At 36.7% G+C, this 17649-nt stretch overlaps 1 long non-coding RNA gene across 1 annotated transcript in view; it reads right to left on the reverse strand.

Moving 5' to 3' along the window:
- The window catches only part of LOC132010166 (uncharacterized), a 152913-nt gene that overhangs the window by 26546 nt on the left and 108718 nt on the right, over positions 1 to 17649 (reverse strand). The window lies entirely within an intron of this gene.

Consider the following 17649-nt stretch of genomic DNA (forward strand, 5'->3'; position numbering starts at 1 on the left):
CATGTTAATCAACAGGCCTTGATTATATCAATAAATGCTATTTCTAATCATCAGTATGCTACTTAGCAAAGAAGTAGTTATTGATAGTGTTGGGATTAGAGAAGTGTTTTTGGTAGGTGCTCCTGGATGTGGCCTTTTCTGATAGGTTGTGAGCTGACCTCCCCTTGACTGCGCACCTCCCAGTGGGTTGGTAATCAGGCCCAGAATTAGAGCCTGAACTAACTGGTGTGTGTGTGTGTATGTGTGTGCGTGCATGCGTGTGTATATGTGTGTGTATATATACATACATATGTATATATACACACACATATATGTATATATGATATATGATATGATATATATATTATATATATATATATATTTCATATTGGCTACCCTAAAGTCTTTTAAAGTAATTTTTACACATTGTAATGTGATGTTTTCAGTCTCTTCCCTTTCTACAACCTTGAAGTACTTCTTAAAATGAAACTACAGTCATACCTATTTCTTAAATTTTTTTCAAAACTTTGAAAAATATATAAAAATATATAAAAATATATAAAATGTCCTGAGACAGCCCCATCTGACACCTATAATCATCTTTCACTCCCTCATCTTCATCCTTTGTGATTTGACTATCCTGAACATCTCTTAAAAATGTCATAATTTTATCCAACTCTAGGACTCACCATTTAGTCTTGCATTTATCCAGAAAACTCTTCCCAGCTCCCTCACCTGGCCAAATCTTTCCCTTACCTCAATTACTCCAGCCACTATAGAGGCTGGTCACAATGCTCTGAGTCTCTGGGCCTCACAGAAACATTTGTCAAATCATTTTTACTTCTAACCCTTTAATACCCCCCCCCAACACCCTACACAAAGCTAGTCCCAGGTTTTATGTCTGGTCTCTATTTTCCCTTAGAATGGCTGATTTACCCAATGGCCATTCAGGTTGTTCAGGTTACCAACTGAGAATGCCACTCCCCAACTGGAGAAAGAGAACACTGTTATATTTTCCTGTACTGAAAAGAGAGGTAATGTCACTTAAGAATTATGTGCAAACAGGTATTCTCATATGCCATAAAAAAATTGGGATGCCATATTATTGCCAAAGAGCTGAAACTATTTTTCTTTTCCTTGCCTATGGAAAACCTGGCACTAGTAGAAAAAATCAAGTTGATCAAATGGGGCCCACATTTGGGTGGCAGCCCAGGAGAAGAGCAGAGGAGGGAGATTTAGAAACACAGCAGGCAGAGGTACAGAAAACACACACAAAATTCATCAGCATGCGCAGGTGCAAATTTATCCTGAATACAATGATGCTTTGGAGCCCTTCTATCTTTGATCAGAGGGAATGCAGGAACTTGTGTATAGGCAACCAGGATGCATCTCTGGTAAATTACCTCGAGAGAGGTCAGAAGAAATATAACTGAATCTCCGAAGCCCCAGGCATGGTTCATTTTAAATTCTTGCTTTGGAAATTCTTTCTCAGTTTGTATTTTTATATTATTTCAAAGAGAACCTTCATCTCATATTTGGTCAGTTTCAGGCTTCACAGAACTTGGATCTGCCCTGAAAATAGGTAACAGCCACATTTCTCTAACAGAAAGAAAAAGTTAAAGAAGTTTCATTTCATTTGCTTTAGGTTCCCATAACTAATATTTTCATTTCTAGTTGAGAGCTTATGGTCTGGATATATTGACTTTCTCCGCTAATTCACTGGTATTTCTTTTCAAAAGTTAATAGTAAAATGAAAATAATCTGTAAATTTATTTGACCTGGTGGAGTTTTCTTTTTTCCTGCAATCAGTCCTAACAATGTCATCTTGGAAAAAACGTAATTATTTTCACCTTTTATTCATATAATAGATGAGATGTGAAATGAGCTTCATGGATGATAAACATCCCAATGGTTTTACAGTGTATAAACAAGAATTGAGCTGCTGCTACACAAAATTAACCATAAAATGTTACTGTAGATGCTGGATATAAAGACAATGAAGTATCCTGAGTGAAGGAAGGCCATTAGTTCTATAATGAAATGTGAACATTGCATGCATTTATGTACCTATGCACAAAAGAGGAAATGAGTTTATTCCCATATACAATTAGAACTAAATGCCAAATTTTTACTTTGAATGTTAAATTCAATTATCTCTTAGGAAAAGCAGAGTAAGGCATCATAATTATAAAAGCAAATGTGTCATAACTAGTTTTATGAGATGTTCTGTGGAATTCAGAAACATGTATGTCATTCTATTTTCCAAGTTCTGAAAAATACAAATGGAGGGTAATGAATTTCAAAAGAAATACAGGCAAGGATCAGGGGTAAGTTTGCACATTTTTATAAAGAAATGTGCTTATTTTAAAAATAATCCTGAACAAGAAAGGACCTGACCAAACAAAAAGAATTTTAAAGTGCTTTACTCAAGAGTAATTAACTTCAATAGGAAAATAAACTTGAACTCTCCAAAGAGAGCAACAAGGAACTATAGAATTATCAAAAATAAATAAATAGCATTTTGTGCTGCCAAGAACAATACATATTAGCATTCATCTTCCTTAGTCTATGTGACCACATTCTTCTTATATATTAAGAAATCCCAGAAAATGGAAGAAAAATGTAAGTATCATTTCCAGTGTTTTAATTGCAGTGGATGCGTTTGCTGAAAGTAGTGAAGGACACAATTATTTCTCAGTAGGACTGTAGGTCAGCTGCACTACACATCACTGGGATAAAGTTGATCTCAATAAGAAATTTAAAAATGCATTAACTCCAAGGTATGATGTAGCATCTTCACATTGCCTGAAGGCTTTCACACCACTTCTCCCAATTCTCATTTTATAAGAAAACTTGTATAAAATGGGTGTACTATTTGTGGTTAAGTCACAAGATGTAAGCTGTACTCCTCCTTCGATTGTCTAATTAATAACTGAATTCTAATTTTCCTGAAAAAAGTGCTCACATCACTCACATCTATCTGGCAACTCACACCCTGGTACACAGTCTCCAGAGCACTGGGTTTGAAATATACACCAAGAAACAATTATGTAGTAGTATCTAATACTCCCTTTTGAAATGCCCTATCACTGAAAATCATTTAAATGCCTGCATATACTTACCAAATCTATCATGTTCCTTGAGCAATCTGTGTCATCAATCTGAGAGTGCATCAACTTTGGGGAAAAAACAGCTTCTAAATTTGTGTCTTTTTTAAGATATTCCCCGCCCCATATTACTTCCTAAAAATTCTCCTGCTTTGTTTTAGTACTTTCTTTATTTTTTATTTTTATTAACATATAATGTATTATTTGCCCCAAGGGTACAGATCTGTGAATCATCACACTTGCACATTTCACAGCCCTCATCATAGCACATACCTTCCCCAATGTCCATAACTCAGCCACCCTCTTGTTTTAGTACTTTCTATTTGTCAGAAGCAGGTGGGTAAAAAGGAACTCCACCCTGATTTCAAGACCATTCACTTTCTTTATTCATCAAAGTAACATAATTATTTCTCCTTCTTACTTCCACTGAAAGCAGAACTTATTTGGCTTATAAGTGCCATAAACAGCTGCTGCTACATTTTGCCCACTTAACCACAGGTAACATGACCACCCTCCCCACAGGTAACCAAGGATGTTAAAAGGGAGTCAAAGTTTCCTTTTCATGATTTATTATAATATGGGCCAATTCCACCAGCTAACCCTACAACATTTTAAAATAAACTTTTCTTTTAAGAACAGCTTTAAATCTGCAATAAAGTTTCTAGGTGCAGACAGTGCATTGTTTCCCCTGCCTCACACCATATTGCATTATTTTACACCAATACATTAAAATTAATGACATTATCGTTAAGAAAATTCATACTATATTCAGATTTTGGTAGGGTTTTTTTTTTTTTTTTTTGGTGTTTGTTTATTTTTGGGGATTGTTTTGTTTTTGCTTTGACCTACTGTCCTTTTTCTTTTCCAAGATCCCATCCAGACTACCACATTGCATTTAGCCATCTTGGCTGTGACAGCTTCTCCAAGTTTTCTTGTTTTGATGACCCTAACATCAGGGTTATCAAAGTACTAGTCAGATATTTTTGAAGAAGTACTAATCAGATATTTTCCAGAGTGTACTTCCAGTGGGATCTGATTCCTTTTTTTTTTTTTTTTTTAACAATTAGAGATTCTATGTTTTGGGGAGGAAGATCATAGGGGTAAAGTCCATTTTTATCACACCCTATCCCAGCTCCATCCTATCAGTACTACTTATCGCTAGAGACCTTGATTACCTGGCTGAGGCCCTGCATTATTTTTGCTCTTGTGGTTTTCCATTCTCGGTACTATCAGTTAGTGTTAGTAACAGCCAAAGTGGTGAGTTAGCTTTGCTCTAGTCTTTGAAATCTTAAACTCAACCAGTTGTTCTTCATATATTTGAAGTAAAATTCAAAAAAACAATGTTTTTTCTTTTTTTGAGCCAAATAAAAACCTTTATATAATCTGACACTTGGACACTTGAGAATCCTTAGGATCATCTTTATTGATTTTTTTTTCTAATTTCCTCTATTTGTTTATGCACATACATGTTTTCCTCTCTACGAAAAAAATGAATAGAAACCTACAACTAAATTTCCAACTGCGTTAAAGTGGTGGTTGTTTAAATAAGAAGTGCTTAAAGATACCAGAGAATTTTTTTTTTTAAGATTTTATTTATTTATTTGAGAGAGAATGAGAGAGAGAGAGAGCATGAGAGGGGAGAGGTCAGAGGGAGAAGCAGACTCTCCGCCAAGCAGGGATCCCAACGTGGGACTTGATCCGAGGACTCTAGGATCATGACCTGAGCCAAAGACGTTGCTTAACCAACTGAACCACCCAGGCACCTCCCCCAGAGAAATTTTCTTTTAAGTTTTTCTTTTAATTTCAGTGAGTTAATATAAAGTATTATGTTAGTTTCAGGTGTATAATATAGTAATTCAACACTTCCATACAACACCCTCTACCCTCTGCTCATGGCAAGTGCCCTCCTTAATCCCCGTCACCTTTTCCTCCAGCCTTCCACCCACCGCCCCTCTGTACCCATCAGTTTGTAACTTACAAGAATCAAAAACAGAGTAATTTTAGGAAATAATAATAATCATTGGGTAGGAAAGAACTTCTTAAAGAAAGACTTATTTTAGAATCAATAAATACAACAATTCCAAGTTTGAGCATTTAAATGTTAAAGACTACTGGACAACCAAAACAAAATTTCTATGAAGTAAGTTAGAAAGCAAATGGCAGAGTGAGAAAAAAAATATTCGCCTCATATGTAAAAACATTAATAATCATAATTTTCCCACCCTTCTCCTCTCTCAAGTTTAGCTGAAGTAATTTAGGACTTTTAGTTCCAGTGTTTTCCTTGTGGTATATCTCTTTTGTCTTAATCTTTATTTATCTCTTAACTGTGACAATCATGCTATCATTTTCCATTCAGAATTAACTATAGACATACTGCAAAATTCATTGTTCACCAGTTTCTACTTCATCTTGCTGTCAGAGGTCTCTGCTCTGATTCATCAGTCCTATAGAGTCTTTTCTCCAATATTTTACTTACAGGTGATACATGTGGATGTATTTTCAGAATTCTCCATAGCCTCAAATATCTTTTTTTATCTCTATGACAGGTAAATAAAATGTCAGAAGGTATAGGGTACTTACATTGCAATTCTCTCTCAGTACTCTACATTCCACTACATTTCAGCTTGATAAGTCCAAAGCCAGAAGTCACACTGCCGTGACTCTACCTCATAAAAATAAAAGCAACATACCAAGCTCAGGAAAAAAGTTTGCAAAGTGATAGAGGATTCGGTGAATAATTATGTAATTACAGTATATTTATGCTATGAAATACTCAGAATTTTGAAAGAGTGGCTCAATCAGTTAAGCCTCAGACTCTTGATTTTCAGCTCAGATCATGATCTCAAGGTCCAGGGTTGTGAGATAGAGCCCCACATCAGGCTCTGCACTTACTGTGGAGTCTGCTTGTCCCTCTCCCACCCCTCTGCCCCTCTTTCCTCTCACACTCTCTTGCTTACTCTCTCAAATAAATAAAATTTTTCAAAAAAGAAAAAAAAGAACAAATTAAGGTTTGGCTGGGTCACTTGAGATTTCAAACATACGTGGATTCAACTACAAAAGCCAAAGAAAGAGTACTTTATTTTTGTATAACAATGACAAAATATGTGTACGGCTGTGTGTTTTGTGATTAAAAGGTTAGGTAAGTATGGAGATGAGTACAGAAGAATATATACTAGGCTCTTAATATTGTTTAGGTAGAGTGAGAGAAATTTGGATGAGAGGATTTACTAAACAAAAAAAAAAAGTGATTTAAAACTAGTATTTTCAATATGATCATGTTTGTGTAAATTTTCATGTATGTGTATATGTGCCAGTATATAGATCTGCCAAGTTCCTACATGGATTTGAAAGAAGTCACCAAAATGTTCCTGGTGGTTTCCACAGGGTGTTGGGATTTCTTCCTAATAATGGTGTATTCTGTTTGTTACATACAATGAGCTTGTGCCTATGATCAAACTAGTACAATAAAGTTGTTTTCATTTTTGTTAAAAGAGAAAACAAATTATGAAATCATCTTATATATATTCATGACTGTATTTGAACTATAGAAAACCAACACCTGAGATCATTAAAAGTATAAAACTAAGTGAACATAGCAGTCCATCCATTAAGAATATGGACAATTTGGGGTGCCTTGGTGGCTCAGTGGGTTAAGCCTCTGCCTTCGGCTCGGGTCGTGGTCTCAGGGTCCTTGGATGGAGTCCCACATCGGGCTCTCTGCTTGGCAGGGAGCCTGCTTCCTCCTCTCTCTCTCTCTGCCTGCCTCTCTGCCTACTTGTGATTTCTCTGTGTCAAATAAATAAATAAAATCTTTTAAAAATATATTAAAAAAAGAATATGGACAATTTGGAGACTAGAGTGAATAATTACATAACATCACATTTGCGAAGTTAGATATCCATCCCGTGCATATATATTTTCTTTTGATATTTTATGAATCTACCCATTTACCCAAATATTGCTAATAGATTCATTCCAACGATATTTTATTCCAACAGAAACATTTATCAAAATGTTTTTAATAAGCATATTTTTTGTTTTGAACAAATTTCCTTTAAATATTCTAAAATTACTTCTTTCAAATAGCCCAGCTCTGTTTTCCATAAAGTAGTCTAGAATTTTATCATTTATTATAAATTCACACCTGCTGTTAATATTTGTGGTTTTGTATGTCTTTATTTTCATTTTTCAGAATACTGGCTCTATATTCTACATCTATAAATCTAACGCCACCATGCTTCTCTCTAGATGGCAATAATCTAGAATAGTCAGATTGAAGAACAGAAAAGCATTCAGTGTTGCTGGACTGAAGCGAACATAAGAAAAGTAAGAGGATATGAAGCAGGGAAGTAATGGGGAATCAGATCATAGAGGATCTCATAGGTAATTTTCAGGACTTTGGTTTTTGCTTGATTGGAATGAGAAGCCATCAACAGTGTTTTGTGTAGAAGAGTGACATGATCTGACAGGTTTTAAAGGATTGCTACTCTGTGGAGTAAAAACTGTAAGAGACAAAGACAGAAGCAGAGAGACTCTGAGGCTAACTAAGGCAATGAATAGCCCAAGTGAGAGGGAATGGTGGTTTGTGCCAGGGGGTAGCAGCAAGGAGAGCAAGAAGTGGTTGGGTTCTGGGTATATTTTGAAAGGAAAAACTAAGAGAGACTCCTAGCAGATTGAATCTGTGATGTGGTAAAAAGAAAGGAGTCTTAGATGAATTCAAGGTTTCTGGCTGATGCCACTAAAATAGGAAAACTATAAGGGAAAGCAACTTTGTGGCAGGGAGTGGGGAAGCCTAACTTTATTTGGGACATGTTTGAGCCTTTTGAGTTTTGTGCACAAGTCCTTTTAATAACTGAAAGAATTCATAGATACTTTGTTTAATGCTAGGTTTGAATCTTAATACCTCAGAAATCACCTGCAGGAATTATTTTCCAGGCAAATTTCGTAGTGGCCACTTGATAGTTACTTTCTGCTGCTCTTCTGCACTGTCTACTAAACAACGACACTATACCTTATGGTCTCATGAGAGACAAAGTTAGAACGTACTTTGCTCTTTCAATATTTTCCTAATTTTGCACAGTTGCCTGCAGCAAAGTCTCATTTTTATTATGATTAGGCACTGTAGACATAGGTCAGCACATTTTCAAATTACGGCACTTTCACAGTGTTGCTTACACAAGTTCTATCTCATCCTAATTTCTACTAATGTCTCATCTCAGGTTTTATGAGGAGCACTTACCATGACCCATTCTCTGAAAGCTTTTTCCCTACATATAAATTCTCATTTTTCCTTTTGACATGTTTTCTGTTTACTTCCAGGAAGACAAAGCCAAAATGCTGTGGGAAAATAATCAGCATTTTCTAAGTAATCCCAGACATAAAAGAGACTGAAAACAAGACAGAAGACTCCCCTCACGCAGAACAAGTGCTGCTGTAGTGAGGGGGACAGTTCTGAGGTCTAGGGAAAGTAAGGCCTTAGCCTCCTTATTGACTCTAATTAATTAGGGTCAGTCTGGACGCCATGCTCAACAAGGGGAGGTGAATGAATCCCTTCAGAAAGACTCCTGCCCTTCAAGCGTAATCTCTCTCAGCAAACCCTCAACTTGTTGGCATATGAGTAACAGACAAGAATGGTGAAAACTCTTCAAACCAAAGAGGATCCCTTGGCTCATGGGATGAAAAGCTTTGGGTACTTATTTTGTAATTTATTATGGTTCAACATATATTCACTACAGGATGTTGTTAATGTTGAGCAAGGGAAGGAACACTGATAGTGCTATCGCCTACTTTTTTTAAAGATTTATTTTAGTTGAAAGCAAGAGTGGGGAGAGGCGCAAAGGGAAAAATTTTCAAGCAGACTCCCTGCTGGGTGGAGAACCGGACTCGGGGATTGATCTCCTGCCCTATGAGATCATGACTCGAGCTTGATCTGAAACCAAGAGCTGGATGCTTAACTGACTAAGCCACCTAAGCACCCTGCATTATCCCTTATGTTGATAGCTACCACTTATGGAGCATTGAGAACTGTTTTATTTTTATTTCACTTAATTTTAAAACTACTCTATGGGGCAGGATTTTTATTCCCACACTTAGAAATAAATGAGCTGTGGAGGAGAAGGTAATTGTAGCTCTGGGACCAAAGGTAGGTCTATCTGATTCCAAAGCCAATACTCTTCAACACCACACAATGTTGTCTACTGTTTACTGAGGTACTGCTGATGATATTTAATTCCAATGAGACAGAGATTATGATTCCCATTTTACAAATTTGAAAACTTGGCCTTAAGGAGGTTAAAAATTGAGATAGTAAGTTGCAGAACCAGAACCAGGATGCTGGTTCTGCATCGTAAGTTGCAGAACACAGAATGCTCTGACCCCGGTATCTGTGTTCTTCTCACTACATTGTGTTACTATCAGCAGGACCCTCCAAAATTTTAAGAGCTTATCTTAGAAAAACAGTTCATGAGAGCTGCAATAAAATCATAGCAAAACCCACCCCTAGGGAGCAGAGTGGCGCCCAGTTCACTAGCTGGCTACAGTGCAAAGTGTTGGTGGTATGAGTACATCAATGTAAAAAAAATGTAGCTACCTGGCAGCCAAGTCCTAATGATGGCAGCAGATGTATTGGGTTATTAGAGGTTGGCACCATTAGCTATTTTAATCATGCAACAAGCTCCTCTTGCTCTGACTCACTGCTCACCAAGCAAGATTCTGGTTGTATATTTGGTTTCCCATGTGGCTTCCCTAAGGCAATATCAGTTCCTCTGGTCTCTATGACAATTGTATTTCTCATTTTAATTAACTGGTAGGCAACCTGGTAAACTGATCAGTTTCCTTGTGAATTTGTAACATAAGCCTCCCAGAGTTAGTAATGATTAGTCAGCTTCTGGAGATCCACTCTAGCAATCTGAACCCGAGCTACAGGGACTTCATAAGGTAATGCCATCATGTGAATCACCCTAAAGGGGCCACTACTCCGGCACAATGGGAACCTATTATCTCAGTGCATGCTAAAACTACAGCAGAGACAAATTAGTGACGTGTTATTGATCACTGTGGATATATACACATGAGCAAAATTTTTAATTTCACTAACTGAAATTTGTTTTGGTATTCTAATCCCAGTAAAGAAATGTTATATTTGGATTCCTAAAGTTTCATTTTGATTATTCACATGTGAGTATTTATAATAAATGCATATTGCCCAATCCAATTCATAAGCTGCCACTGCTCTTCTTTATATCTGTTTCTGTTAGATATATTTTTCCATATCATGGTACATGTCTTCTGCTTGGTGATTAGCTAGGGCATGTATCATTATTTTTTCTTGTTTGGTTCAGAAAATGGAGGGAAACTGAGTATTCTGTTTGGCTATCATAGCCTTCCTAGCGATATAGCACAACTATAATGCATTTTCTTCAAGTACAATAGATTCTAGCACAAGGCAATCCATTTCGTCAGGACTGGGTTAATAAGGAATGAAAAAATCCATGCCTACTTGTCCCAAACTGTCAAACAGGAAAAGATTAAACTTTAGTCAAAGAACTTATCATTCAGGGGCTCCTGGGTGGCTCAGAGGGTTAAGCCTCTTTCTTCAGCCCAGGTCACGATCCCAGGAAATGATCCCAGAAATGATCCCAGGGTCCTGGGATCGAGCCCCGCATCAGGCTCTGTGCTCAGCTTCCCTCTCTCTGCCTGTCTCTCTGCCTACTTGTGATCTCTGTCAAATAAAGAAATAAAATCTTAAAAAAAAAAAAAATCACTCAGTATCATTATTAGGGGAAAAAATTTCACTTTGCACTTGCTTGTCCTTTCTTTATAAACCAAGAGATTGTTAATTTGATGCTCCACTAAGTGTTCTGAATCATCTAAAATATTTTGCTAGCCTCATCTTTCTGAAGCTAATTTATTAATACACTGAGTATTTTCCAACTAAAGGCATACTTACAGAAAGATAACATTCAAACTGTAACCTGAAAAGACCTATTCATTAGAAGTGTATCTAAAAGCACCATCCACTTTCTTGGGCTTGTTTTTCTTAAATTTTTATTAGAAATGAGGGTCTACATATTAATGAGAATGTACCAAATATAGCATCAAGTATTACAGTATTATACTGTCGAATGAAGCCATTCTGACATCTCAAATACTTCAGAAAAACTCCTTAATATGTTCAAGAAATATATGCTTCTTAAGGATAATTGAAATTATGTTGAGAGTACTTTATACCAAGTCACTATTCATCACTGTAGCAGGTGAAATTTTAACTGGATAAAAATGAGGAAAAAAAATTGGCGGGGGTATTAGAAACTTAAAGAGGTTAAAGCACAATTGTCTAAAAATTCTAAACTGCCGCATCCCCCTCTTTCACAAATTCATAATTGACATATATCACAGAAAGCAATGGAAAAGAGAAAAATAATAAATAATTACAAGAAATGTAATAAATAGCTAATCATAAGGCAATAAAAATGCCAACAGTTTTTCTCTTGGTCAGTGTGGGCTCTTCTCCCATAAACATTCAGGTTTGAGCAGCATTTGTGGACATAAGGCACTCATGGGGTTTGTACGTGACTTCCACGCCCTTAAATCCAAGTGCCTTTCATTTTCAAAAATTTATATTAAAAAAAAAAAAAAAAGCCTGCATGTTGGTCTTTCCATTCCCCCAGCTCTTGAGAAAGTTTGCTATGGAAGTGTCAAATGTTGCTTGAGGATAATACTTGGTAGGTGAGATTTGTTTCCCCTGTGCATAAAGAAAGGCACCATGGGGGCATATTAACACTTAAACACTTCTTAGGACTCAGTGTATGAAGCAGTACACCAAGCTTCTATCAAAAAGCAACTCACAGGGTACCTCGGTGGCTCAGTGGTTTGAGCTGCTGCCTTAGGCTCAGGTCATGATCTCAGGGTCCTGGGATCGATTCCCGAATTGGGTTCTCTGCTCAGCAGGGAGCCTGCTTCTCTCTCTCTCTGCCTGCCTCTCTGTCTACTTGTGATCTCTATCAAATAAATAAACAAATCTTTAAAAAAAAAAAAAGCAACTCACTCACCAGGCAAAGCATGGTTTTGAAAGAATGCAGGTATCTTCTCTGCTCATTTCTCCGGGATTTCACATTATGGACGATAAATTTGCGCCCTCAAGAAAAGCTTCCTGTTACTTCACTCATTCCAGATTCCTCAGCAACCTCTTAAGACATTTCAGTTTGCCAATGCCTTTCCTACAGTGAGGCCCTGTCATCTGACCCAGACTCCAATGATCTGATCAGTCCAGTACAGAGTGACTGGTGTGCTGGTTCTAGTAACACAACCCAAAACACACTAGCTTTTGACAGCCACATCACATTCTTTGCTCCTATAACCTTCTGGTCAGGTGACCCTTCCAGGTCTTGTTAGTGTGAATCACTGCTAAGCCACTAAATCCACTTTGATCAACTTTAGGGAAATAAAGAAACAACCCAAACTGTGAACTGCCCATTGTTCATCAGTGTTATTAGTGCTATAAAAAATCAAACCACCCCAAGTCATCAAAGTGGTGTTATTTATCACAGAACTGTGAATTCCCAGGACAGACATTCTGGGCAAACGTGCTATGAAGCTGCAGTTTCACTGGGTTTATGCCTGAGTGCCAATAATAAAATTAACTGTGATGGCTACAGTGAGCTGTCAGAGATGAAAGACCTTCCAAAAGGAAGTTTCTGCTATCATTTATACGGTTGACTACCATTCAGCACATAAACACGCGGAACACACAAAAGCCAGGGGCTTTTATTCTCTCTGCTTTTCTTCAAGAAAATGGTTGAAGGCAACACAAGGGAAGGTAAACCTGACATGTTTCAGAGAGACAGAAAAACAGAAATGTTTGTGTTAACACACTGAAATGTAATAATTTCAAAATAATTATGTCATTTTCATGCCATAGAAGGGTCTTGATTATCAGTGTGAATGGAAAGGGGCTAAGATCCAAACCCTTAACACTGATGGTGATTGGTAATTTGTTTTCAATATTCACACATCAATTTCACTTTGGGTTTGGCCCAGATCCTCTTCTGCTTTGTTTATAAAAGTTGGGCAGGTTATGAGACTGACGTGCTGCCCACGGCATTAAGAAGGCACTAGAAGTTGGGCAGGTTAAAGCATGGCAATGAGTGAACATCAGTGATAATATGCTTATGAAAAGTTTTAAGGGACAAAATTTAATTGAGGTAAATCAATATATTAATTATAGTATAATTAACACATTTACTTGATAATTCAATAAAAATATCTATCATAATATATATTCTCATATTAAATTGTTACATCCAAACTAAGATCAGTGATTTTCTGATGAGAATTTTTCTTATTTAATTTCTTTTTCAAAGAATATAGAAATCAGTCTTAATTCAGCAAGTAAGGAGACTATACTGCTTTGAAATAAAATGAATGTCTACTCATGAGCCAAATTTGAAGGATTTTTTTAAATTTAAAGCTCTATAAATCCAGAGAAGAGAGAGCTACATGCTTTGTTATTTCTAAAATTCCAGAGTTCCAGGAATCAAGGAATCTTGCAAAAAAAAAAAAAAATTCTAAAATTAAAATTAACTAAGAATAACAATGACAGAGCTAGGAAGCAAATCAAGATCTCTTTACCTATGAGATTTAGCACAGCAAAAATCATATAGTCTATAATTTTCCATCTTATGTTTCCTATACAACATCTGGTACAAACTCCAATCTTATTAAATATACTGGCAGCCCCTTATTTACAAGGAGGATATGATCCAAAGTCCACTTATTCCATAGAAACAATGCAGTAAATGGCAAGGTTTCCTGACAATCACACAAAATATGTTTAAGCAACTAGCTGAATTACCATACCTCTCCAATTTTAAAACAGATTCATATATAGTCACAATAATAAAACTAAATGCAACCAAAATATAAACATTTAATAGAAATTTTTAAAATGTAGCTTCAATTCCACTGCTAGCAGAGGAGTTTAATGGGAAAAAGAGAAGGAGATAAAATCGTTATCTCTGGAGAGTCTAAAGTACCATCCAATGCCTTTCAATGTTGTTTGAATATAGTGTCACTGCTGTTTATTATATATTATACTGTTCCACATATTAGAATATTCTAGTACAACTCCAAGACTATTACTGCATCCCAAATATCATTAGAGTATTTTATTTTCACTGGTTTTTTCAATTTTTTTTTTTTTTTGTCATGGTTGGTGGGTAAAGGCATTCGGTAGGTCTCAGCTAACAAATCAAGTGATATAAAGGGAAAGCATCCTAAAAGGAAATGCAAGGAAAGCATCTAAGAAAAAAATAGGGAAAAGAAAAACATAAAGTGAGGAGCTGCAGACACACTTAACTGGTTTATAAAGGAGAGCCATGAGTGTAGCAATCACAAGTTGATGCTTTTTTCCTTCCTCTTGATGCCATGTTATGAGCCCATGTTCCGTGTCTGCAAAGTTGCTTCATACCAACTCAAGAAACACCAAAAATAAGTACAAAATTAGCTGGACAAAAATAAAACCAATATATATTTTAGAAACATGCAGTATGGGGCGCCTGGGTGGCTCAGTCGGTAAAGCGACTACCTTCAGCTCGGGTCATGATCCCAGGATGCAGAGATCGAGCCCCACATTGGGCTCCCTGCTCAGCAGAGAGCCTGCTTCTCCCTCTCCCTCTGCCTGCCACTCTGCCTACTTGTGCTTTATCTCCCTGTCAAATAAAAATTTAAAAAAAAAAAAAAAAGGAAAAGAAAAGAAACATACAGTATAATCACGTGAAACCACTATAAAAACTGTTTGTTTGTTTGTTTTTTAATATGGACTAGACTAGCTGAGGGTTCAAATACTACTTAACAGTCAATTTACTGAGCTACATGTCAGGCACTGTTCTACGCACTTGGAATCCATTAGTGAACGATAACCACATCTCTTTGTGGAGACTCTTTTTTCTTGACCCCACTCTCTTCCCTTTCAATGAAACGTCATTGCTAAACTCCTGTAAACAAGGTCCCATATATCTACTCCGTAAAGAGCAATACTCTTTTCCTTTCTCGAGAACATAGTTTTGCCAGGGTACTGGTTTTCCCAAAGTCCTCTTTCATCAGTTTTAAATGTAAATAAAATAGTTGGCTTCTCTTTCAAAGATATAAACAAAATTTTCTGGAAAAAAAATCTTAGCTACTTCTACAGATCTGCTTCAAATTTTTCCTTAATGCTGATGTTGGGTCAAGAATTTCTCTTTTGGAAGTAATCACACTGTTCCTTTATTGACTCAGGCACCTATGCTAAAATTCATTGCTTGGTTTAGGCTTTAAACTTTGGAAGCATATGTATTTTCTGACCAGGCATCCGCAAAATCACCTAGGTTTCCACCTCATCGCTCGGCCAATGCATTTTCATGCCACTATTAATTGAATTGACTTAGCATTTTCTTCTCCCTTCAACTATCTCCCCATTCTAAAAAAATTATACTCATCCCCAAATGAGACAGCTTAAAGTGAGTTCATTCACTTTTATTCCATCCTTCATGTCTGAAGTAAGGTTTTTCTTCACTTTTGTGGTGATTTGACATCCTGAGATTCATGTCTCCTTTTCTATGACACAAAGTAGAAGAATTTGACTTTAAAAATTGAAGAAAATATGAAAGTGAAGAGCAGTATGAAAGACACATACTTGCTCTTAGTGCAACTGCAGATGCAGCCAGCCAAAACCAGGGCGAGCAGCCAGCCCAACTGTGTCTTACTGGCTGCTCTGAGGCATCACGTGACATGGGGCCAGTAGCACAGACTCAGTGTCTTAGGAGTTCACATTCTGTGCCAGGGATGTTGGAGAAGAGAGGTCCCTTGGAGGGTTCTCATAGTTCAAGGTCATCTATATTGAAAGTAAAACACTTACTTCAACAGGGGTATGAACTCCTATTAAGAGGCGAAAGGCAGGGCGCCTGGGTGGCTCAGTGGGTTAAGCCGCTGCCTTCGGCTCAGGTCGTGATCTCAGGGTCCTGGGATCGAGTCCCGCATCGGGCTCTCTGCTCAGCAGGGAGCCTGTTTCCTCCTCTCTCTCTCTCTCTGCCTGCCTCTCTGCCTACTTGTGATCTCTCTCTGTCAAATAAATAAATAAAATCTTAAAAAAAAAAAAAAAAAAAAGAGGCGAAAGGCAAAATAAACACACAGGTGTGATAAAGAGAATGCCACAGTGATCTAGGGAAGTGAGGTTTTTATCCCTCTGGCCTGACCCAATCAACATCATTCTCATCAATTCTACATAATTCCCAAACGTTATTAGTAGCAGTTCTCTGACATGTAAATGAGACAGAAGTAATACTAAGAAAACATAGAGGCACACCACCTTGGAATAGTTTAGACAATCTGCCATTTAAATCTAAGAGTGGTTATATACATGACTCAGTATTTTTGATACACATTTGGATCTTCTTTAACTGCAGTGACTCAAGTTGGTAAAAGGGATGTGTCAGCTAAAAGTCTATTATTATATTAATTTTAATAGGTATCAGGTATACGGATTAAGTATCAGGCATTAGAACTAGCTGTTTTTCATGTTGTATAAATAACTTGCAGTAGTAAAGTCTGCTTTTTTCATTTTAGTTCCTGTCTTTCTTTTATTCTTCTTCTGTTTTCATTTTTTATAAATGACAGTCATTCAGCCAAGTCAACTGAACAACTGGAATTGTTCCAGTTATTTCAACTTAAATTTTTCTTGCTATTAAGTGTGTTTTAAAAACTAGCATTAGTTGGCAAGACAGATGTCCAGAACCTTTCAAGATGGTTGAATTTATGTTACCCTGCAAAAATTCATTTATCTTACCTGGGAGGTGTCAAAATATTAGAAATGCATAAGTTCAAAAGGAAAGATACTGGTATGAGCTAAAAGTATTCTAGGAATTCAATAAAAGATCAGGAAGTTTATACAATTTACGGAATTTCATCCAATCAGTGCCCAAAATAAAAGGAACTTCTGCATTTATAATGAAAACTTTCCCAAAGTATCAAAGCAAATTATAGAACTGTTTTCATTTGAATAGGATCCTTTTGAAATATTTTCTAAGTGGTTAAAAATGACCTAAGAAATAATTCTCCAAAATCCAAAAACATGAAAACACTTACAGTCAAGTATCAATTCAATGTGGCTATATTATTTGTTTTTTCCCACCTATACTTTAAGCCAACCCACATATTTCATCTCCTCCCCAAATGCGAACCTCAGGCAAGTTTCAAATAATATGTGATATTCAGAGTGTAAGGCTCCTGTCTTTCATTTGCTTCGAGCTTAATTTTATCAATTCTGGTTTCTCAGGGCACCTGGGTAGCTCAGTGGGTTAAGCCTCTGCCTTTGGCTCAGGATTATTTGTTTTTTCCCACCTATACTTTAAGCCAACCCACATATTTCATCTCCTCCCCAAATGCGAACCTCAGGCAAGTTTCAAATAATATGTGATATTCAGAGTGTAAGGCTCCTGTCTTTCATTTGCTTCGAGCTTAATTTTATCAATTCTGGTTTCTCAGGGCACCTGGGTAGCTCAGTGGGTTAAGCCTCTGCCTTTGGCTCAGG

Source organism: Mustela nigripes, chromosome 2 (assembly GCF_022355385.1).
Source record: "Mustela nigripes isolate SB6536 chromosome 2, MUSNIG.SB6536, whole genome shotgun sequence".
NCBI lineage: Eukaryota > Metazoa > Chordata > Mammalia > Carnivora > Mustelidae > Mustela > Mustela nigripes.